General features: G+C 37.0%; 1 protein-coding gene across 6 annotated transcripts in view; it reads left to right on the top strand.

Moving 5' to 3' along the window:
• MARCHF1 (membrane associated ring-CH-type finger 1) overlaps window positions 1-24,393 on the top strand; it is a 216,199-nt gene that overhangs the window by 56,904 nt on the left and 134,902 nt on the right. For all 6 annotated transcript variants that reach the window (XM_054165819.1, XM_054165812.1, XM_054165794.1 and 3 more), the window contains exon 2: window positions 20,585-20,663. The gene's annotated coding sequence lies outside the window, so the exon portion shown is untranslated. The remainder of the gene's footprint in view (window positions 1-20,584; window positions 20,664-24,393) is intronic.

Genomic DNA, 24,393 nt, shown 5'->3' with positions numbered 1-24,393 from the left:
CTGGCTTTTGTAACTCCTGTAGGGATATTGAATCTGAATGTGTTATTAGCGTGCCTTTCAATAGAAAAAAATTGAACAAGAGCCTGCATACTATTCAGTACTTAGTCTGCGACTGCATTTCTAATGGTTTCCCTAAGCAGCTCTGCATGAAGTGATTATTGTAACGCTGAAAGTTTCTTCTCTGCTTTGTGTCCCAGCCTGATACTTGCCTGATATTCATGGGTATCTGCCATTACAATTATATTTCCTTCCCTTATTGCCTCTCTGATCTCAGCGTATCATAGGTGGTCAGTGCTATCATTCTGCTAAGGCAATTGAAAATGCAGTCCTCCTTTGAGCTCATACATTTGGATTCAAGAGCCTTGCATGATTTATTGAAACTTTCCTTTGTACCAAAATTCAGTAAGAGGTCGACTACACCCCTGGACCATTAATGCAGGCACCTATGAGTAGAGGCTATCTACTTGGAAAAATTAACTCAGTTGTCATTCCCTTGAAATAACAATGCATCAAATTCTAAACCCTTGATAGCTGGTTGTCTTGTACATCATTTCATCTTGTAGGAATTTCAGAGGAACAGGGCAACAGTTATAGCATGCTTCATGTTTGTCCCTATTCTGTCACAACTGATTATCCATTTTCTTTCTGAACACAAACTCTTACCTTGGTGGGGAGAAAATGTATGCATTTTATTCATCTTCAGAGCTCTTCGCTGTAATTATATATCTGTACATTCTTGTTGTCGTGCTGAAATAGTACAGATACATGACGAATGTACAAGGTGAGACTGAATTTCACTTTTAATTGAAATTAACAGGAGTTTCTAGCTCTTTTTATTCAGACATCTGTTGGCCTCCATGCTCTAGTTAACACTCTATCTATTTGTTCAGAGTGTTATTCATTCAGAATGTTGTATTACAGTTAGTAATAATCGACTGGTATTTTAATGCTAATCTGTACTATTCAGCTCCTAGGTCCAATTACGTATTGTTGAAGGGATAGAGAATCAATGGTAATTTTTCTCCACCTCTGCCCTTGATTATATGTACTACATTGTAGCTCTTTAAAATGCAAAAAAAACTGCTCAAAGAATAGGATGCTATTATGGTGCTGCTGGCTATTTACTCTCAATATATATTCATTTTTCTGATGTAATGAAACTTTTTTTTTTTTTTAATCATGATACTTTTGATTGGATTTTTTTGTTGTTCTTTCGCCTCAGTTTGTGGAAGTGTGAATCATGAATTGTGCAGAAGTGTGAATTTTAAGTATGGTGAATAGTGAAACTTGTATGCACTGAACTTGTCATAGAATGAAGAGCAATTAAATCTGCATATTATAGTTGTAATTTAATGCTGCTGGAATATCTGTTTGAGCCACCTGAAACACAGTTCTGAGGAAAATTTTGGAGCTGGTGTGATAAGGAACTTCCTTCTGCTAAGTTCCTTGTTTATTTTGTTACTTATCAAACCTTGCATGTAGTTATAGGACAGAGCATGAAAGCAAAGAATCATATGAGATATTTTTTCTCCATATAGGCATACTTGGAAATATCACAGGATCACAGAATATTAGGGGTTGGAAGGGACCTCTGGAAATCGTTGAGTCCAACCCCCCTGCCAGAGCAGGACCATAGAATCTAGCACAGGTTGCACAGGAGTGAATCCAGATGGGTCTTGAGTCTCCAGAGGAGACTCCACAATCTCTCTGGAGAGCCTGTTCCAGTGCTCTGTGACCCTCACAGTAAAGAAGTTCCTCCTCATGCTGAGGTGGAACCTCCTGTGCTGTAGTTTATATCCATTGCTCCTTCTCATATCACAGGGTGCAATTGAGAAGAGCCCGTCCCCTCCCTCTTGACACCCAGCCCTCGGATATTTATAAACATTTCTCAAATCCTCTCTCAGTCTTCTCTTCTCCAGACTAAAAGATATATTTCTTCTTATTAGAAATAATGACACCTCCTTTCATGGTTTAATATTTGCTATGTACAGGATTTGTAAATAAGGGATTCCTGCAATCATAGTGTGGAATGAAAAATATTATCATAGGGATTCAGATGAGGTGATGAAGAAATTTTCCTAGTAAACCCCTGCTAATTCAGTGGAAAGTACTGGTGTGCTCAACTGAGAAATAATTACCAGTGCATATAGTCATATTTGTTAAGCAACAAACAAAACAATATCAACAAAAAAAACCAAAGCAAAATAAATATGCAGATAGCTCTAAGGGTTGACACTTCTCCCTTTAAGTGGCTCCGTTGATAAAATTACACTGTACAAAACAAAATAATAATAAATAGTTCTGCAGACTTAATGGGTAGGAGCCACTTTTTCATGGGATTCATATTTGTGTTGAATGAAACTAGACATACATTTTCTCTTTGGTGATTTGTTCATTCCACAAGAAAACTGCCTACATTTTTTTCTGAGGAATTAAAAACAAAGCAAAATTTCATGTTGAAAATGGTGAAGCTTAATGCTTCTCAGTTGAAAACAGGACCAAGTGTTGATGTTTACTTATGTGTTCTCAAAAAAACAGGCCTCTTCTTACACCGTGTCAAACATGAAACATAACGTGCTAAGGTGAGTCATGAAATGCTTTGAGAAAACAGCTAATTAAAAGAAAAAAAATTGTTTGGCTAACCAGAAGTTTTTAATGCTTTTGATGAAAAATTAATCTACACTTACTATATCTTTTTGATGAACTAAAAAGTGTGTCTGTAGTTATTAAATATTTGTAAATTTTCCATCACCTGCCTTATTTTCTAATTTCCTTGCTTACAGATATCCAGTGCTTTAATACTGTCTTGTATTTCAAGTGCACTGAAGTTTACACAGCAGCACATTCTAAAGTGCTTTATATGGAATCCCAGCTGCATCTTTTCTGTCGTATGTCTCAATACATCCTGAACACAGAGACTTACGAGTTTTGAAAGGAAAGCTGCAACTTCTAACTTTAATGTTTAGAATATTTTCAGTTACGTGTAGATGAATGCAAAATATTGTAGCTTTCTTTTCAAAAGGACGTGATGTACTGGTCTTGGAATATTTCAAATGCTAAATTTCTGCCTAAACAATAAATGTTTGACTATGGTAAGCATTCCTGCATTGTCTCAGTGCATTTGTGTTACTCTAATTCATACCTTTTGAATACTTAGTAGTAAAACAGATTTATTGTTTCATGGAATTAAGGACATTAAATTTTTATTTTTTACTTCTTTCTCAAACACTTTTTTTTCAGCAGAATATGTTGGAATGAATAATAGATATCAAAGGTGGAAAATAAATTTATTAAGCTGTAGCTTGCACTTTCCTGAGTATGATGAAAAGTATCATATGTATTTATTGACTTTGTTGTGCTTTAAACGCTCTAGTGGTTTTAGCTACATATACTGTAGCAATTTTTAAATATCGTAATAAATATCAATATATGAAAAGTTTTTCTTGGCATCCCATTTTTGTCTTAGTTTCAGACTTTTATTTCTAAGCATTGTAATGTCTTGAATGCCAGGAGATTCCTGATGTTCTGAATAACAACTGGATTCACCCTGCTTACATTTTAAGCCGCGGTTGTGAAATACAATTTTTTTCTGAATTAGCCCTTGAGTTTAAGCCTTTATATAAACCTCAGTAAGTTGATATGGTAGGCAACTAGCTCTCAGTAGGTTACTCTACTACTTACGTGACTTGATCCTTATGATTTCCTTAAATATAACCTCATCATTTTTATTCTGGAATACCAAGTCAGAATCCACATCACAAAACTCTGACAATATTTCTCAGCATTACAATGAATTAATTTTTTTTTTTCCTTTTTGGTAGTTGCTAAGTGTGATGCCAAATATGTCAGTAAAGTGATGGCAGCTATACCTTAAGAAACACTATGTAAATGTTTCTCTGACATGAAAATTGTACTACTCTGATAAAGCCAAAATCCATGATTGTTTCCTGAAACCATGCACAAGATTTGAGATTACTCTGAGAACTATTGATTTTAAACTTTGTGAAGAGTGTCTATAATCAGCATAGCAATTTGGCTTGTTAATTAGACTAGTCCAGTGAGAGTTTGACTCCCCATACAATATGTTTATTAATCTAATCAACCAGGCAGCAAAAAACCCAATTACAGATACTGTCTTTATTTTTTAGCTCACGAAGGAGCAGGAACTGAAATACTGAAACTGTTGCTTCTGTAGTAATTAAAACATGGATCTGAATGAATAGAAATGAGGTCCTTGGTAGTTAACAAACGCATAAAAAGGCAAAAGAAACTTTTGGACTGTGCCAGGACAGTGCCATCAAATAGCAGCTACCTGCTGGACTAGAATGCATCATTTTTAAAAAAATTATTTTTATTTTTTGTTTTTTTAAATTTCTTTCCTTTTCATTGGGGATTTTTCGAGGCACAATAAGCCATATGTGAGATTGTGATTTTGGCACAACAAATCAGTCACTCATCTTCATTGAAAAAAAAAAAAAAAGAGAGAAAAAGGAAAAAGAAAAGAAAAACGAAGTGCTGCCTGTTATCAGTTCATATCCTTAGTTTGCTTTATTTCTTATTGACATAAGTGCTGGTAATTTGAGTTTGTCTTTAGTTATCCTTTGTGTATAGAGTGATTTGTAGTGAAAATAGCTAGAAATAGTTGAATTAAGCAGTGCTCAGAACCTGATTTGTTATGCCTTCCTTTTGTCTGTTTTCCAATAGATTAATTGTTCATTCAGCATCCTTTTATGACTCAAAGGTTCTGAGCACTATGATTGGTATTTAAACTAACTGTTCTAGCAATTGAACTGTCTTGTATTTTGCAACTGTATTTCTGTAGTAGTTGAAGATGTTAGTCTGCCAGGTGACTAAAGGTGCCTTTTCTTTCCTTAGGGAAGAGGTTTATGCACTGGCTTTTTGCATGTCATTGACAGAGAAAACTGTTTTTTTTTTGGTTTTGTACTATGCTTATGTTGAAAGGCTGAGTTTATAAGTGCCTGTGAGAGAGTTCTGATGATTTCTAGGTAGCTCAGAAGTATATGCTAGAGCCTTTTATCACTAGAAAACTGGTTTTGCACAGGTAAGCCTATCTCTACTTTGCTTTTGGTGTGGAGTTTTTAGAGAGGTTTAGTCATTCTAGAGCTCTTTTACAGTCTTGTAGATATACTTAGCCTAGATAACTGCCTAAAATTTTGTACTGAAACCTGCCACTCCATACTATGGCAGATACAGAGCAGAAGAAATAAAATTTGTGTTCTCACAAATACAATTTGTCTTAGTGTAAATAGCCAGAACTCCAGCTGTGAATCTTACCTGTGAGTGGTTTTCAATTTATTATCTTTTTTAAATTGTTGAATCAATAGAAAGTAGGTGTTATTTTCAAAAGACCATCTGGGACACAAAGGGAAATATATTTATTGCTCTTTTCCTTATTTACCTATTCAGGTTTCCTTTCACTTAACAGTGATTTTTGTGGCAGACTGTTGGCAGTAGTGGGAACAGGTGTCCACAAGGCTTAGTGGGCCTTTTGGGAAGTGCCCAGTCAGAACATAACTTGTGGCTGTAGTATACTCTCTGTCATATTTAAAGCAGTTTAATAATTTTGTGCTGACATTATTTTTCTCAAGTACACAAATAGAATTTGTATAAAATAAGGATATTCCTATTAACAGTTGAAGACAGAATTTCAGAGTTTGAAACAAGAAATCTGATCTGATATTTTTAAAGTGTTTACTGTGAGCAATGATTTCTTCTTTACCTAGAAGACACTGATGGCAGTGCTAAGAATTAGAATTATTTTACTAACTTACATCACAGACTTAGCCACATGATCATGAAAACTATATCCATATGGACATGTTGCACTGCATTCTGGCCTATTGACCAGACACTGTCCTTGATGCCCGAAGTGTGATTTTGTGTATAGATTTTGTAGGTGTTTTGTTTTAACATTTGCAGTAGATTTACCTTAGTGCTAACTACATTAATTGGGGGTGGGGTGGGGGTCACTTTTTTTCTTTTTTTTCCCTGCTCTGAAGGGACCAATTTTTAATTTTTATTTTTTTTTTTCTTGTGTGGTTTGACATCTTAGCTGGGTCCTGGAATAATATGATCATTTCTTTCCTCAATTCACTTCCATTTCAAGTGAATCATAACAGGAGGAGAATTTTCAGACTCTATATATGACATGGAAAATATGGTTGATAATGTGTCTTGGGGATATTTACTTCAGTACAGCACAGTGATTGAGCTTTGAGATGCAAAGCTTTGAGATGCAGAACTTGATGTCTTAAGTAATTAATGACAAAAGCCTCCTAGCTTTTACTATGGAATCCTTAAGAGTATGTTAGCCAGCATGTAATGTTTCAATGGGTCAGAGTACATCAGAAAAACGTAAGTAGCAGAGTGCAAATGCTATTTAGATAGTAATAAGACATTTCTCAAGTCATTCCAAAATTACACATCATGTAGACATCACTGTATCATCATCTGTATCTGTATGTGTAATGAATGGCCTGTGCAGTTTATTACCTGTTCTCTATCCTCTTTTGCTGAAAGGGGCGTAACTGGAGCAGTGTGGAAGAGGACTGCCTTCCTCCAGATTCTAAAAACTGGGTTGGATAGAAATTGTAGGGAACAAGGAGAGACCACTCCTTCCCAGCGAGCTGGCCTCTAGATTTACCTGGGATGAGGCTTTGATAGTGCCAAGTGAGATAGGTAGTTGGAAATTGTGACTTAGCTGCTAGGATGGCTTAAAACAGGTGGTAAGATAGGCTTCTGAGAAGTAGGCAATGCTGTATGGCTGTGGGTTCAAGTTTTAAAGGTGGTTAGAAAGGCCTTCTGGAAGATTGAAAACCAAATGCTTTGAGTTTGTTGCATGCTTACATAAGAAGCAGAGAAGCAAGTGTGTCTTTGTTTAAGTTGCAGAGCTTATTTGTTTTAATTTTTTTAGTTTCTAACACCCTTTTTGCTGAGGCCTTCTTGGTCAACTCCAGGAAGAGCTTTGAAGATACAAACTGAAAATTGTGGTGTTGTATTTTCAGTGGCTAAATAGTAACTCAAATTTATGAAATGTAGAATATATGTGATGTAGCATTGATTTGAAATGCTGGTATTCCTTGAGTATTTACTAGGAAAAAAATCTGAGAAGGTGTACCTTGCTTGTGAGGTGAGTTGGGTTTTTAAAATTTATTTTAGTTCTTTTCCAGGAAAATAACAGTTTCAGCAAAAAATGCTTTTGATCCCATGGAAAATTCTTTATTAAGATTTTACTTAACACTAGCCATCCACTTTAGGTATTCAGAGCATGCATACTGACAAATAAGTTTCACAACTTTTCTAGGAGAATTGCAGTTTTGAGGTTTGGTTTAATTGATTTAAAAGCACAATAAAGCATTCTGTCTAACAGAAAGTTGGGGGGTTGTGCAATGTAAGTTTTGAGAATACAGTGTACTAAATTGTAGGCTGCAGATGTCAATTCAGAGAGGCTAGCACAGGTAAGACAGTGCTTTGCACATTTCTCCAATTTCAGAAATCAAATTGCCTGGGACATTACTTAAACATTTTACTCCAATTTTAATGTGGGGGAACTCCAGCTGTACTTTTCTTAAGTTTCTAAGACTTTATTGGTTTAGCAGTGAGGTATGATGTTGTGGAGTCTTGTTCTCTGGAGACTTTCAACACCTGTCGGGGCATGTGCCTGGGTAACCTGACCTGGACACACCTGTGTTAGCAGGGTGGTTGGACTAGATGATCTCTAGAGGTCCCTTCCAACCCCTACTGTCTTGTGATCCTGTGATAGCTAGACATTTATATAATACTACTTCTGAGCAGAACCATTACGTGTCCAGAGAACGGCAACGAGGCTGGTGAGAGGCCTTGAGCACAAGCCCTATGAGGAGAGGCTGAGGAAGCTGGGATTGTTTAGCCTGGAGAAGAGGAGGCTCAGGGGAGACCTTATTGCTGTCTACAACTACCTGAAGGGTGGTTGTAGCCAGGAGGGGGTTGGTCTCTTCTCTCAAGCAACCAGCACCAGAACAAGATGACATAGTCTCAAGTTGCGCCAGGGGAAGTTTAGGCCTGAGGTGAGAAGAAAGTTCTTCACTGAGAGAGTCATTTGCCATTGGAATGGGCTGCCCGGGAGGTGGTGGAGTCACTGTCCCTGGAGGTATTCAAGAGGGTATTGGATGTGGCACTTGGTGCCATGGTTTAGTCATGAGGTCTGTGGTGACAGGTTTGATGATCTTTGAGGTCTCTTCCAAACTTGGTGATTCTGTGATTACAAGTAACAAATCATGTTTCCTCTTTGCAGAAATCATAGTACATAGGTCAAAGGCTATATTATATATAGCCTCTATAGCTCTTTGACTGTTTAAATATTTCCACTGTATTTAATCATCATAAGGAAACAAGGACCAGATGCTCTGACATAGTGTAATTCATGCACCCTGTCTCTGGTCATGTGTCCTTCCCACCCCATTTTAGACTTTGTTTTGGTTTCTGAGGATGTGGATTCATGCACACTTCTAAGTCAGTGAAACCCCAAGAACCCTACCCTTTTTTCTCCTGATGTTACTTTCTTCCTTAGTCCTAGCAAAGGAATAATTTTAGCAGTCTCCTGGTAATTCACAGCATGGAAGACACCTAGGTTAAAATGATTTCAACAAAAACGAAAGAAACTAGTGATGATTTTAACTAAGAAAAAATTATATCTGAATTTGTAGGTGGAAGGAAATGTTTCAGGAAGAGGTAAAATAGCTCCCTGTGGCTGTATAAGGAATGAAGGTCTGTAACAGGAGATAGCATTCTTGCTTGTGTAGTAGTTCCATGTAACAGCTTGCTCAATATCATTTGACAGCTAGGTGCTATAAATTCTCAAATGCATGAGCTATGTAGAACTGAGTTTTCTTTAAATATTAATTTAAATGCTAGATGAGTAGTCTATTCATGAAGCATCAAAACAACTTAAAAGGAGGTTATGGATGAGTAACACAGCATTTAAATTGTAAAACAGTCTTCTCCTAAGTGGGAAATATGAAATGAGAGGTACAGCTCATTTCACAGAGAGTTACAAACTTTGAGAATTTTTCTTTCCAGATTTTGAGTGACGTACAACATTCGGTTTTGTATAGTGAATGAGCATTATTTGGGTTGGGATTTATTAAAGGCAAAATTTACCAAGATTAGGAAAATCAGAGAATACTTATTCCTATAAAACCTCTTCCCTGGTTTATTTGTTAAAGTTTGGTGGGTTTTTTGGTTTGTTTGCATTTGTTTAGGTGGGTTTTTTTTGACAATTAATAGGCAGTAGTGGCAATGCAACAATGAAGTAGATCATTAGAAAGCACTGTGTGGTCATGATAATTCTTAGTATAGGAGATTTTGGTTCTCAACAGAATCACAGTATAGTTGTGGTTGGAAGGCAGCTCTGGAGATTGTCCAGCATATCCCCACTGCTTGCAGCAGTTACCCAGAGTAGATTGCACAGTGCTGTGTCAAGTAATTTCCTTTAGCATATACAAGCATGAAGATTCCACAGGCAACTTGGGTGACATTTTCTTGTGTTTGACCAAACTGACAGTATGAAAGGTTTTTCTGATGTTTAAACAGAACTTCATGTGTTTCAATTAATGCCTTTTTCACTGCAGCTTGTGACTGGGCACTGCTGAGAAAAGCCTGGCTCTGTATTCCATTTATGCCTTCTACCAAGTATTGATAAACAGGGATAAGATCCTCCTGAGCCTTTTCTTCTCTCTGCCAAATATGCCCATTTCTGTCATCTTCAGTCTGTTAATCATCTTTGTGGCCCTTTGCTGAACTTTACTATGCCTGTATCTCTTACCAAGATCCAGCACTCCAAATGCTTCTCACTAGTACTGAAACAGAAGACAGTATCTCCCTTGACCTCCTGGTGACACTGCCAAGTGGCTGTGGGCCTTCTTTGCTGTGGCCCATAGTCTGTTTGTACACTAGGACTCTCAGATCAGCCCCTAAGCTGTGCTGCTGCTTGGCATCATTTCTGCACAGGTAAAGGGTATTTCTCCTTGTTGAATTTCATGAGATTCCTCTTTGCTCTTTTCTCTAGCCTGAAAAGGTTCCACTCAATGGGAATGCAACCATCTGTTGTATCAACTACTCTTCATTGTGTTTTATTGGTGAACTTCCTGAAGGTCCACTCTGTCTCACCTTGCAAGCTATTAATGAAAATGGTGCATAGTAATGGCTCTTGTATTGACATGGGGGGTGTGCCTTTGATGACTGATTTCCAGCTGGACTTGGTGCTGCTGATACACAACTGTTTGCTCAGTGCTTTGGAAGGTTATTATTGTTGATCATTGTTGATTTTAGGGGGGGGCACTTGATTGATAGTAGTTGTTAGAGTGAGCAAAGGTATTCAATTACACATGCAATGTGGCTGACTGCATGCAGAATAAAATGTTTTGCAGAAGACAGTATTATGGTGTTAGCACAATTCAACTAAAAAGCCAATCAACAGATGAACAAATCTGGTTTGTTCGGCTCTGAGGCTTATGGGAAGTATTTACAATTGCTCTAAGCAATCTGTTGATCTTCCAGTGGCTTGTTTTCATACGAGGTCAGAGTGGAAAATGTTGTAATGAGAACCCCTCTAGTCATTATGTTTACATTGAAAAAAGCTGAGATCATCAGGGTCAGTGTCATCACAAGATTGGCTTAATTTTTTAAAATTATATATGAGTGAGAAAGATGCCAAACATACTATATGGTTAATAAACATCTCTATTTGCAAAATGCTGAGTTGTCATAGATGCCTTTTTGTCATTGTTATTCTAAGGTTTAACACAAAGTGGAATCTTCAAGTGTATTCACATGAGAGTGCAATTTTAAGAGGTAAGGGACAGGTGATTTTGCTCTGCACAGGAAAGATTACAGGACTTCACAATATGAATATAAAAACACTGTGTGATCCTTTGTGCTGTTCAGCTAGTGATATGCTGTGACTAAAATTCTGTTTTACAAATCGTATATATGCTAGTAAGTGGATGGATATGATGTTTTCATTACTTCATTAGGTTCCTTTCCTGTTAGCATCATATCAGTGTAATGCAGGTGGATTCCTGTCATCTTATCATGTTCTCTTTTGGTCTGGGAGTAGGAAACACAAAAGAAAAATTGAACATGCAAGGCATCTGATCTAATTGTATAAAGTGAATAGGATGTAGTTTGTTCCAATTTGTTAAAAGATGTATTTCAAATTATTGCATCTTCACCTTTTTTATCTCTTTTTATTTTTTTTTTTTCTTTTTCCTGTGGCCATAATTATTTATGTGGCTTCATTTAATTAAGAAGCAGAGAGAAGAGTTTTCCTCCACATATTTGGGAATTTACAGTAAGGTCCAAGTATCCAACACTTCATTTAGTGAACAGATTCATTTCTGCTTTTTTGGATAGATGCAAAGTGAACCTGAATTTTATGTATCAGGCAACAGAGTAGTCTTGGCTACATAAGAGATTTCAGATACAATCTGGAATTACCCAGAGTTGAGTTCTTTGTATTCCATATTCAATAAGAGAAGGCCTCATACAGAAATCCAGTGTATCTACTTCAAATTTTTTACAGGGCTGCAGTTAAGGGTTCAGTGACTTATCTGTTGTGGACATGACATGTGACTTTTAGACTCATCAATATGGTTTGTTTTTTTCATCCTTCTTAGATGGAAGAAGGTTTGCTCTTTTAGTATTTTGTGTTCCTGATAGATGTGTTGGAACTGTGTGTGGGATATTAATCTGTAAATGCACAGGGAGGTTCAGATTCTGCTTACTATGCTGTGGTTTAGGAATATTTTAAGAGGTTTTTCCCCCCATGTGATTATGCTGGAATTTGGAAAGAGGCAACCTATTTAAACTTTTAAATTAGGAAGGTGATCCAGCCATCCTAATTATGAGTAAAAATGGATGTCTAATTGCCAGAATACAATTAATAAGTCATGACAGTTTCAGTTCCTATAGCTTCGCTCAGTTCCTATACTTTCAATGTGGCTGAAAGTTTGCAGTTCAGCAAAACCAAAAATGCATTCTTCAAAAAGAGACATTTGTTTGAAAGTGCCTTGGCACCGGATGATCTTTTAGTGAAAAATTAATTGCAAAAATTCTTCAGAAATCTTGAGATGTTTTGCAAACTTTAAGCCTTTGAGAATCTGTTGAATGTGAGGTCATTACTCACAGTATGGTCATGTAAAAGGGTAACTATGGCAACAACAGAGTATTGGAATGGAGAGTGAGGAGAGAGGTTTATGTGAGAGAAGTAATATCCCTGGACATGGAAAACATCTTCACAGAGCCTCCTCAAATGAAAATATTATTCAGATGTTTCATTTGTGTGAAGATTTTTGTTTTCCAGTATGGAAAATTAAGCTTTCCTTGACTAGTCCTCCTCCATATTGATTTTAATTGGTACCACAGGTTTTAAAAAGAGGTTTATCTTGTGTTCCCCCATAATTTAAAATATTCTTAGGGCTTTTAAGTCCCCTAGAATTTAATACAGTAAAAACTAAAGCTGTGAAAATGCATGGCTTAAGGTTTTGATGTCTCTTCTAACTTTATACTATAACTTAGAGATTATTTAAAGATCATGAGAAAAGGAAAGAAAAACAGCTTTTGAATTTTGGAAAAAAAAGATGGAATAAATGTAGGTAAATGTTAAAATTATTTAGGCACATTCAGAGAGAATGCTGTGCAGTATTTTGAGGTGAAGCCTGTGGGAAGTGAAAATAACTGGTGTTTTTCAAGGCGTTCTGAGTTGTAGTGTTTGCAAAAGCTCTCATTGGATTGGGACAAGAATGAATCTGGATCTCTAGTGTCTTGTCAAACTGTTTTAACCATTAGGAACATCTCTGCCTTCCTCAATATGCTTGCATTTTAAAGTAAAAGTGTTTGTGCTTGAAAGATAGCACCAAGAATGTTTGGAAAGAAGCATTCTGTTCCTCTTTCTTTGAGCAGTGAACTCTCAGGTTTGGGGCTATTACTGAGCTTTGCACTCTGACTTCTAAAATGTACTGCCATTCTGGTTTAGATGAGGGACAGGCTGAAGATCACAGAGTCATTGACCAAATCAGGTGTAGAAAATATGATGACATGACTTTGTCCTCTACTGTAGTGACAGGAAACATGACCTTTAATTCTCTCTTATTTCATCCTTGTCATAAAAATATCTAGGATGTAATCTTTGCCTTGCTGAAATTTCTGGCAGTTTTACTATTAACTTCAGTGAAACCAGGACTTTGTAAGTTGTGTATTATAGAGGGAAAAGTAGAAGTTCATTCTCAGGTAACTATCATGTGATTTATTTTTTTTAATTTTTTTTTTTCCCCTTCAGTGGAATGCAAATATGATTTAATTTTGCAGTTCCGGTGATGTCTTAAAATAATCATGTGATCTTCCTTTATCCTATATAAACACAGCCTTGCCATTCAGTCCTCTTGCTTCTTGTAGGAAGGGCAATAGGAGAATAAGGAGACAGCAGAAATAGACCACCAGTATGTATTAATTTTCTGTAGTTAGTAGGCATCCATCCTCCCTTCCCCCAGCCCAGACTCACACGCTTCTTACCATGGCAGATATTTAATCTTTGAATCACGTTTGATTGCAATATAGTGCAGAAGCAAATGGAGGCATAAAATCAAATCAGTAGGAGTTGAACCAACAGTTACACAGCTAAGGAAGCAGTTGAAATTTTGAGTTAGTACAAAGACAAGGAATTATTTTTAAATTAATGGATTGTGGAAGATATTACAATGCTTTGCTGATTCCTTCATACTTGCAGGAAAATGTATCTCCTTCTAGCTGACAAATGTAACTCCTGGTAATTAGGATTTGAGCAAGCAGTGCAATGTCATTAATTTAGTTTACATGTAAGCAATAGCAGGACAGAGCTGTCATTGAAGTTATGAAGGTCTGTCATGACAAAACCCATCATATCCAAATAGTATACTGGGTATTGCTTGTCTTAGTTTTCTGAAACCAGCTCCCTTTCAAAGTTGTCTACAAGGAATGTGTCCAAGGTTTTCCATTTCCTATTGATAGAATTCTATAATATAGACTCAACAGATCATTTCTTGTCTGTTTTGTCATGCAAAAGATACTGTAAAACCAGAAGTGGTTTTTATCTTTTGCATGGGCTTGTCCAAACTGCAGTGCAAATCCTGATCTCTGTTCATAACTCTTGCACTTTAGTCTGCTGTCAAAAAAAGGAGTGACATGTTGAGGTTGACTCTTATGTATTGTGTTTCACTGGTGGCTACATAGCCTGCGTCACTGACTGACAATGCAAATGAGAGCTATTTTTTGCTGTGAAATCTAGTTTGATGTGGTATTGTGTCAATCCTGACAAGTTTTAAAATTAATTTTGAATTTGTCTTTTAATGTTCTTTTAACCTTGTGGTTTCATCTGCTGTTATGTATGGAACATAAATATGCAAAAATTGCTTTTAAAAGAAATGCTTGTCACTAATACTTTTTTTTTCCTTTTTTTTTTTTTTTTCTTCTTTTAATATTTGGCTTTGATTTTATGGTAGTATTGAATCCTAGATTGAAACCAGCTAATGGATTTCACAGAGAAAATGCACAGTTACTATGGCTACACAGCACCCTGAAAGCTTAAAAGCACAAAGAATAAATGAATACGGTACTGGCTGCTTAGCCATTTCTAGAATAGATTCTAATAATTTAAAGTCTTTATAGCCTTTCAGACACTGTCAGAAAAAGCAGGATGTTAGCTGTTAAAAAATTGTATTTTATTTTTGGTTTAGATCATTACTTTTGAAGTAGCACTTTGGAAAAATATTTTTCAAAACATCCTCTGCTTTTAGCCAATCTATTTCACATATATGTATTGTATACAAGGAAATCGGCTACTACTTAGCGTTTTATCACTGATATCTTTACTATGATATTTTAAGATGAGCAGAAATTAAATTGTCCTATGGACAAATATACGCAGTAATTGTGGTTTCATAAAAACTTGATTGATGTACTTTTTGTATCTTTCACTGTAGTATTGGCTGAGCTAATTATAAGCAAATCTACACATTTATGACAATAAGTTTTTTTTTGGAGTGTACTGATAAAATGGATCTATTGTTCATCACAAATAGATAGAAGTTCTGTACACTGGTAACTGTAGACAGTATACTTTGGCTGAAGGGTAATAGAAAATGACTGGGAAGGTAGCAGGCAAACTTAAAGGCAGTTTTGCAAAGAATTTTCTTATTGCTATGATTTGCAGTCAGAAGGCTCTTGTATTTGTATTTTGCATTATGTGTCCACCAGCATTTTCATGTTTTTGTAAAGTGGACTGGACATGCTGCATCCTCAACAGACCAGCTGAGGCACCCTCCTGTTGTAGATCTATGCTGTGTTGCATGGAAACACTGCATTTGTTATGTTAGCCCCTGGTGTCTTTTATGTCTAAGGCATGCTAAGAAGCTATAAATGGGTATTTGTTTCATTCATGTGTTATTTTGGTTTGATGAAATACTCTATTTATTAATTACTTAAATATTGCAGAAAAAGGTGCTGCTTAAAATTGAGGAGTAAATTTATTAGAAGTGCTTCAGCAGAAGACTTGGTCTATGTGATATTTGATGTTGCCATGGGAAACTGCTTTGCGAGAACATTTGCAGAGCAGATGGACCAAGATAAATAAAACAGATACAGGTATTGAATAAAGTTTGTGTAATGATCTATGAAAACACAGGAAAATGTGAACTCAGATCTGTGTAACAGCACTTTCTTTGGTTTGTCCTTTTTTAATGGGTATGTTGATCAATTTTCAGAACACAGTTCTTTATAAATGTTTTGTCTTCCTTTAAATGAGATGGCATATTTTCATGGCATTTTATCTTAGGCCCCTGATAAACAACTGTCTGATATGAATAACTCAGTAGTGAAGATTTGCTATAGATTTTGAGTTTTCAACAAATCAAAGAAAATGTCAGGTTTATCTGCCTTATCTCCTGTGTTATTTAAATCCAGTAGTGTCTTTAATTTCATGCTGTAGTCTACTAGATTTTGGGCTAGCCTTTAAAGTTACATCTAAGTACACAAACACTACAGAATCAAAAAGCTTTGTATTTTAGATGTTATAATTTTGTTTGCTTCGCTGTTGAGAGCTCTTCTGTAACCTCATGCAGTAGCTTTTCCCTTAATTTAAAAACTGAAGTATGGACACTTGCTCAGCCTGTTTAAGAACTAGAATGTCTATTTAATCACATATTTGACACAGAATTGTTTTCTTAGCAACATGAACACAAAAGTTACTGATGTGACTACATACATGCGACATGCCTTTGTAAGGGTACATAGATACATAAATACACAGTATGTTTTTTTAACACATATTCTTTGTTCTCCCTGGCAGTAAATTAAATAGGCATCTCCTGATATATAATTTGCAGTCATATCTTTTTAACAACTCAGATTCACACTTGTAAAAAGAAAAAACTTCTGGACAAATAAAAGTTTAATTTGCTTTCTTGAAGTTGTATGATTTTAACTGCTAAAGAACTGTTTTTTTCCCAAGTAATATGTTGACTGTAAAAAATCTTGGACTTAATCTACAATCTAACTGTGCTATCATTTATGAGTATAAAAACTTACTCTCTGGGTTGATTTCTTCACTTGCAACTCTTTGGGTCATGCTATCCTAAACCCAGGCATGCCCACATAACTGGTGTTTTTAATTTAGTATGAAATTCCATGATACACCACAACACGGAATATCATGCAGTTGAGTCACATTTTTGGTTGAGTAGCCAGAGTAAGGTTTGTTTTGTTTTAAGTATGTATTTCCATTATGAAAGAAAACACATTTGCTGTACTTATTTTTAATTAATTTTAAATATCACATGTAAATTTCTGCCTGAAGTTAAATATTTATGTATATTCTGGATTGTTTTTTTTTTATCTTTTTCAAGGAAAACTCAGTGAAGCAGAGATTGTTGAGGAAAATTTTATGGTTTCTACAATGAGTTGGACCAGAGTATCTGAATTTCTTCCATTGCTTTTAATAAATAAATTCTTGCTACATCACAAAGCCCGAATGACATGTTGGCTGTCATTAGGTTCAGGGTTATTTTATGTTGCTAGCTTTCAGCTATAATCTTTTTATACCTTTTACACTAGCTAAAGCAGAATGAAGTTGGTTGTATTTCTTTTTCTTTTTTTTTCTCATGCATCATGGAGAAGAGATTTCATGGGTGATTAATTTAACCTCTTCTCAATTTGTTTTGAGCAGAGTCCAGATAAATAAAGCATGTTACAGAATCACAGGATTGTTGAGATTGGAAGGGACCTCTGGGGATTGCCTAAACCCATGGTCAAAGCAGGGTCACCTAGAGCACATTGTCCAGGACTATGTCCAATTAGGTTTTTAATAACTTCAAGGATGGAGACTCTGCCAGCATCTTGGTCAGCCTGTGCTGTTGGTTGACCAGCATCCCAGGAGAAAAAACAACAACAACAACAAAAGTTTAAGTAAGATATCATGTATTTAATTTATGCCTATTATCTCTTGTCCTTTCACTCAGTATCACTAAGAGCCTGGTTTTGGCTTCCTTACTATGCCCCCATCAGATATTTATAAGCATAGATCCCTCTGAGCATTCTTGTTCAAGGCCTCCCCTGTCTCAGCCTCTTCTCATACAAAAGATGCTCCAGTCCTTTAAATATCTTCATGACCTTTTTCTTGACTTGCTTTAGTAGGCCTATGCTTTTGTACTCGGCAGCCCTGGACTAGGCCCAGCATTCAGGATGGCTCACCAGTGCTGAGTAGAGAGGAAGGATCACCTCTATCAATCTACTGGTGATACGCTTCCTGATGCAGCCCAGGTTGCTGGGGACTGCCTTTGCTGTGAGGGCATGTTGCTTTTTCATAGCCAGCTGTTGTACCTCAGGTTCTTCTAATAAGCATGGGATTATTCCTGCCAGATACAGGACTTGGCATTTCCCTTTATTGAACTTCAAGAGGTTGCTCTTGGCTTGTTCCTCAGCCTGTCAGGGTCCCTCCAAATGGGAGCACAACCCTCTGGCATATTAGTTACTTCTACTTTTGTGTTATCTATAATCTTGCTGAAAGTGCACTGTGTCCCACCTTGCAAGTTATTGAGCTGTTGAACAGTATTGGCTCTCATATTGGTACTTGGGGTATGCCTTTGATGACTGGCTTCTAGCTGGATTTGGTGAGCCTATTGGTTAAGCCAATTTTCTGTTCACTTCTGTTCATTTTCTGTTTATCTAGTTGACATTTCATCAGTTTGGTAGGAAGGAGACAGTGGGATTCAGCGATGGAAGTGTAATTAAAGGCAAGATAAGCAATGCACAATGTTCTTTCCTTGTCCTTTGGATCAGCCTTCTCATTGTGAAAGGCTATCAGCTTGGTCAGGTACAATTTCCCCTTCATATATCCATGATATGCCTGAAAATGTTCTTGTCCTTCTTGTGTCTGGCAGTGGTTTTCAGGATTATTTTCTCCATTTCCTTCCCAGTGACTGAGGTGAGGCTGTGACTGACCTGCAGTTTCCTGGATCCTCCTTCCTGCCCTTTTTGAAAGTAGAGGCAATGTTCTTCCATTCCTCAGAATTCCCTTCCCTACCTCTATATTTGTCACCTTCATCTCTCTCAGCAGTGGATCAGTATTTTCTATAGCTTTTTTTGGTTTACGTTGAAGATAACACTGGTGGGAACATTTCCTATTCACCTTCATGTTCATCTAAGCTATCCTACTCTTGTCTCCGTGATCCTGTTGAGGTCGTAATTCTCCGCTGCACACAGGCTTATTAATTATTTTTGTTCCCTGTGCTGCGTGCATTAGTGTACAGACTTTGGAAAAGTACAAAAGCGTGGTGATTTCCCAGAAAAGGCAGGATGGCTTTGCCCATAATTATGCTTGGTAGGTATTTCCCTGTTGTCCCAGTTTGAGGCCAGGCAGATCCTCTCTTGCCCCCTGAGAGAGGCAAAAGAATGACAAGACACAAATGGATTGCAGAAGTGATGGAAAGTGTTTTACAGAGAGTTACAAGCACAGTGGCAAAAGAGGTCCCAAAGCATGCAGAGTCCCAAAAACCTCCCAAGACTTCCCTTCTCCCACCTGAGAGTATACCAAAGCCCCCAGGGCTCTTTCTTCCCCACCCCTGGTCCCCCCCAACTAGGCTAATCTCATCTGGCTAGATCTAAGACCGCCCTTCTCCTCCTGGCATTAGGCATAGCCAGGCCTGAGAGGCCTTGAGATGCTCCCCTACATTACCTGATAGGAAGCATCTCCCATGGGAGCAGAGAGGGAAGAAAGAGGAAGTGAGAGACTTTGCAGGTAGATTTATAGGGCACAGGACATTATGGGTATGAAATACACAGCTTCCTGTGTCCACCCACTGGGCTGGACACTTGGGACACTGGAGGTGTATCTTGTGTGGCAGTGGCAGGAGGCACCCAGCCTAAACTGCCACAACTATGTATGTGAATGCAGTTGGGATGGGATCCCTACAGCCCTGGGGTTTTGCTTATATATTTCCTCCTGCTTGCATTGCCCTATACTTTTTGCTTGCTGACATGGTTCTTCACTTGCCCACTTGATTGCTGGTCATTCTTTCTTGTCCCTTGTTATTCCTAGTTTGAAACACTCATTATTGATTGGCTGGCTACTTGGCAAAAATGTTTCTCTACGCTTAGGTGAATACTGTCTCTGCTAAACAATCTTCTGTCCTCATTGAACATCTCATGATCATGTGAAAACTAAAACCCTTTTGCCCACAGAAATGACACAAGCTGTTGTTGACTTGTGAGATCTTTCTTTTCCTCACACTCTTCTGCCTTTTTGAAAGGATTAAGGAGAAAAACTGCCCAAGATCCCATGGCCTTGACACCTTACCCTATATACCCTAATGAGGTCAATGCTTGATGCTTTCCTGATTGCCTCTGGAATCATCATTGTCTTGTTTGGAAGAGCAGGAGAGGGTAATAGGCTGCAGCAGCCTTTCGACAGTGTTCAACATCTGAGTCCCCAGCAGGCAGCAAACCTCCCTGGGCAACAGGTCAGGGTGGTAGCTGTGGGCCTCTGTTGTTCCCCCAAGCATGGAGCTGCCGACTGCAGACACCCACCGTGTGCTGCGGCGCAGCTCAGGTTTAGCTATTTTAGGTCCTTTGTGGGACAGAGCTTGTATCTGTTGCTCTTGTAAGACAACTGTTTTAGTTGAATGTTTTTTGTATTCTACTCTTTGTTCTGTGAGCAAATGTGTAAAAACATTGCTGGTGAATAAATTATGTGGTTTGTTTTTTTTTGTTTTATGAAGTTGTATATTTTTTCTTGAATGGTATTCTGACAGTGCTACATGGATTAGCTGGATCAGTCTGAGAGTACAGAAACATGAATGGAAATAAAAATCTGATACAGGATTTAATACAGCTTATTTAAGAATTGCTGGTTCAGGTTGTACCATCTGGAAGATGCCAGCATATTTTTATTTTTTCCCCAAGTGTGTCTCATAATGTAATTTAAGGCTATTAAGTGTAGGTATACAATGTTTCAACATTATATAACCAGTTTCACACTTCATGTTTCTGTTTGTTCTAGGAGATGAACCCAGGAAGTAATGTGAAGGGCCATGTGAATCTCTGTCATAGCAGAAATTTTCTAAAAGACTGCTTTACCTGTAAGTTGTTCTTTTCTGTTCTTAAATGTTAAATTTTATTCATACTGCTTGTAAAAAAAAAAAAAAAGTGGTTTATTTTGGCATTTTGACTTGCAGCTTGACTGTGAAGAAAATCTTGCCAAGTGCCTTATGTTTGACGCCTGCTATTATTAACTTGTTATATTTTAGTGAAGAGCAAACAAACATTTTTCCCCTTCTATTAGGCTTTTGAATTTAATGAGCAAGATTTTTGTGTTGTATTATTGTAGGTTGTGCATCCATTGTGATGCATGCTAAACTGAAATAGCTTATCTTTGAGAAATTCTTTTAAAAGTGAATGAAAGGTAGAAGACATCCAAACCTCTATCAGAATATGAAACTTTTCAATTAGAAGTTCTTCAGTAGACTGCCTGTGCAGGTGCCTCCTGGGAATCAGACCTCTTCTGGATTGGTCATCTTTTTTCAGAGTTATTAAATTATATGATAGTGCCCTTTACAGTCTTGCGGTAAGTGATTTTTCTTTGAGTAGCATTGAAATAATTTAATTTGACAGGCATTACTCAGTAAACTTCACTTGGGAATTTAAACTATTGTTTTCAACTTGTCTCTAATTGTCCACATGCTTAAGCAACTGAGAGAGATGTAGTTTGTCTAGCAATATCGTAGAGAAAAAAATATTAGAAGGTCTGTTTCGCTCAAGAACCAAAAGCATTAGATTGTTGATATTGGCAGATTCAAGGAAGTGGTGGCAGAAAGGAGAACATAATTCAAAAATTCTTAGTCCCAGTCAAGAGTTATAATTTGAAATATATAAAAATATGCTTAGAAAGTATTCCTTGAAGGAGATTTGGAGTTTGCAAGCTTGAATTTAAACAGTCTATTAATTGTCTCCCTTGTGTCTGTAAATATCTAGTTAGTAAGTTCCTGAAAACTACAAGGGGAAGGTATTAATGAGTGTTTCAAAAGTGATAGTAGCTATTTTAAAAATAACTATTTCAGGTTTTTTGTTTGTTTGTTTGTTTCCCCCCTTATCCAGCACTCTATTTTAGTATAGCAGAAACTCCTATACCTGTACAGCCTAAGTAGTTTGATATAACCTCCAACTAAGAAAAAACTTGCAAACACTAGTCTTCCATAATCCAGGCTTTTTATGAAGTGTCAGAGAATGCCCTGATATTTATTTCTGTTTTTCTTCCAAAAAAATATTGCATCTTAGTCTTTTTTTTACTATTCTCATATAACTTGAAACAACTACAAATTAAGTATCAATACAAGAATATCTGCTACAAATTATAATCTTAGTTCTGCACTTCATGTTGTAAAGTTAAACCTGAAGATTATTGCCTTCATTCTATTAATATTCACAGTACTAGTGAGACCAATAATTTCCCTGTATTATCCTAAATTCATTGATAACAAGCAAATGATGAAGTGTTTCTTTTGGTTTTATCAAAGAATCTGGAGGGGATATTCCAGGATATTTCAAGGAGACTTTTATGATTATTGAAGGAAAAAAGAAGAGAAGCTGCTGCTCTGATAATGCTCTTAATAATTGAATTTGTCAGATTTTCAGTATTCCTTGCTAAGCTTAATTGCTTTGCACTTGTCAAGAAAGTGGATTTCTAGCATCATAGCAGTAGGCTAAAAAAAAACAACCAACAAATGAAAAGAGGTAAGATTGAGCTAGAAATGGCTAATTTATAAAAGCACTGTCTTCTCTTTCAATTGTTATGTTCATCTCTCTCTGAAAATTTGAAGTATTTTATATGTGTGTGTGTGTGTCAGGGAAACATTCAGTGAGGATAAAGTAACATTTGGGACAAAAGTACAAAAGTTACTTGGAAAAATCTGAGGTAATGGAGAGAAGTCTGTCAGGATGCAAAAGTTGAATGTTGTATTGTACGCTCAGCACTAAGCATACATTTGTAGCCTCCCAGACAATAAATGCATTATTTGGTGTCCTGCAGATATGCTGATTTCGGCTGTGATTTTAGTAGCATAACTCCATTGGCGGACAATATAGCAGAATTTGGTGGTGGTGGTGGTCTGGTTTTGTTTTGCTTGTTTGTTTCTGGGTTTTGTTGGGTTTGTTCATTGTTTGTTGTTTGTGTTTTGGTTTGGTAGTTTTTTCTAATGTTGGTTTGCAACATTGTTTATTGCTATAGAGTCACAGACAACAGGTAGCCCAGGGAGGTGGTTGAGGCCCCTTCCCTGGAGATATTCAAGGTGGGTGAGGCTGGACAAGGCCCTGGGCTGCCTGGTCCCAGTTGACGATGTCCCTGCTGACTGCAGGGAGGTTGGACATGAAGTCCTTTGCAGGTCTCTTCGAGCCCAGACTATTCTATCATTCTATGACTCTATTCTGAAGCCTGGTTAAAGATCTGGCAATATGTAAGCATAGAGGCATATTTTCTTCCCTTGATGTAGGAACTGACTGCAAGAACTGACCACTCCTCCCAAGTGCCAGTGAACCTCTTTTTGGTATGTGTGTTGAGTGAATACAATATATCAAAGGTGCAAATACATCCTAAACTACTCCATCATTTTCCTATTACACAAATCATTCTCCTCTAGGTATAACTTCAATTTTGCAGAAACACTGAACATACGTGTGCACTTGATGTAAAAAATATTTGTGTGGTACCACTCATTTGGAGTAGCAGGTTGCTTTGAAGCCCAGAAATTCGAGAATTTTACTGGGCTACAGCCAAAACCCTGCCTATACTTCTTAAAGAAACTCCCATGGGCCAAGAACTGTTTTGTAGGAAGTGCTGCTACAGTCTGTTTTTCATAAGCCTGTTGCTTCAGAAAGATAACAGGCTGTCACTGGTGCTTACCACTAGCGGACATTTATTCATATTTAGTCTGCAGTTGTAGTGGTGAGTGTTGTCTGATGCCCTGGCAAGACTGAGCAAAGGCTCCACGCTATCACTTTTACACTGACTTTCTACTGTTTTCTGAATCTGGATCATATGCAGTGGCATTATAGAGTAGGATATAATTCTCCCTCTTCAGTATCTCTATTGAAATACTGTCAGGACCTTCATTGCTTTATAAACTGTTAGTTCAGTTTTGACCACACGCATTTACAAATGCTAAGGATATTGTTGGAAAATCCTGAAGGCAATTTTTATGGGGTAATCTGAGCAGAAGCATGGACATCATGTTTTTCTTTGAGTCTGTCTGCTTTGTCAACATGCTTCTGAGAAATACTGAGAAGAGGCCTAACAAAAGAAGTAATCAGGTAGTTTCTGTTTGGAACAAGTTCTGACATATACTCTATAAAGGTCAAAAGGAATAATATGCCTTATTTAACTAGTTAAATCCTGATTGTAAAACTTTAGACAAGCAATCCTGGTTCTGTTTTCTTTGAATTCTCTTTTGAATTGGTTGTCAATAAGTTAATGAAACTATGGCAGGAGTCTGTATTTTCACAGATGGCTGGACTGGCATATTTCAAGTTCTTCTATACATCTCTATATTTAGTGCTTCATCCCCCACTTAACAAAGTGGGGGACAGTATCACAAAGGCATGTCTCAAAACAACATAGATACAACTTCCTACTGATGACCACAATTGATTTTATAATTCACATAGTCAAGTATCATATTGAAATAAACATGAAAAATTAGATAGGGAGGAAAAAGGATATTACTATCATTGTTATATATTCTGAGCATAGGTTACTAGATGAGAGAGAAATCTACTATTTTTTAACTATGAGATAGTTCCAACTTGTTTGTCTCCTGT

The sequence above is a fragment of the Dryobates pubescens genome, chromosome 1, assembly GCF_014839835.1.
Source record: "Dryobates pubescens isolate bDryPub1 chromosome 1, bDryPub1.pri, whole genome shotgun sequence".
Lineage (NCBI taxonomy): Eukaryota > Metazoa > Chordata > Aves > Piciformes > Picidae > Dryobates > Dryobates pubescens.
This window is presented reverse-complemented; position numbering and strand designations above follow the sequence as displayed.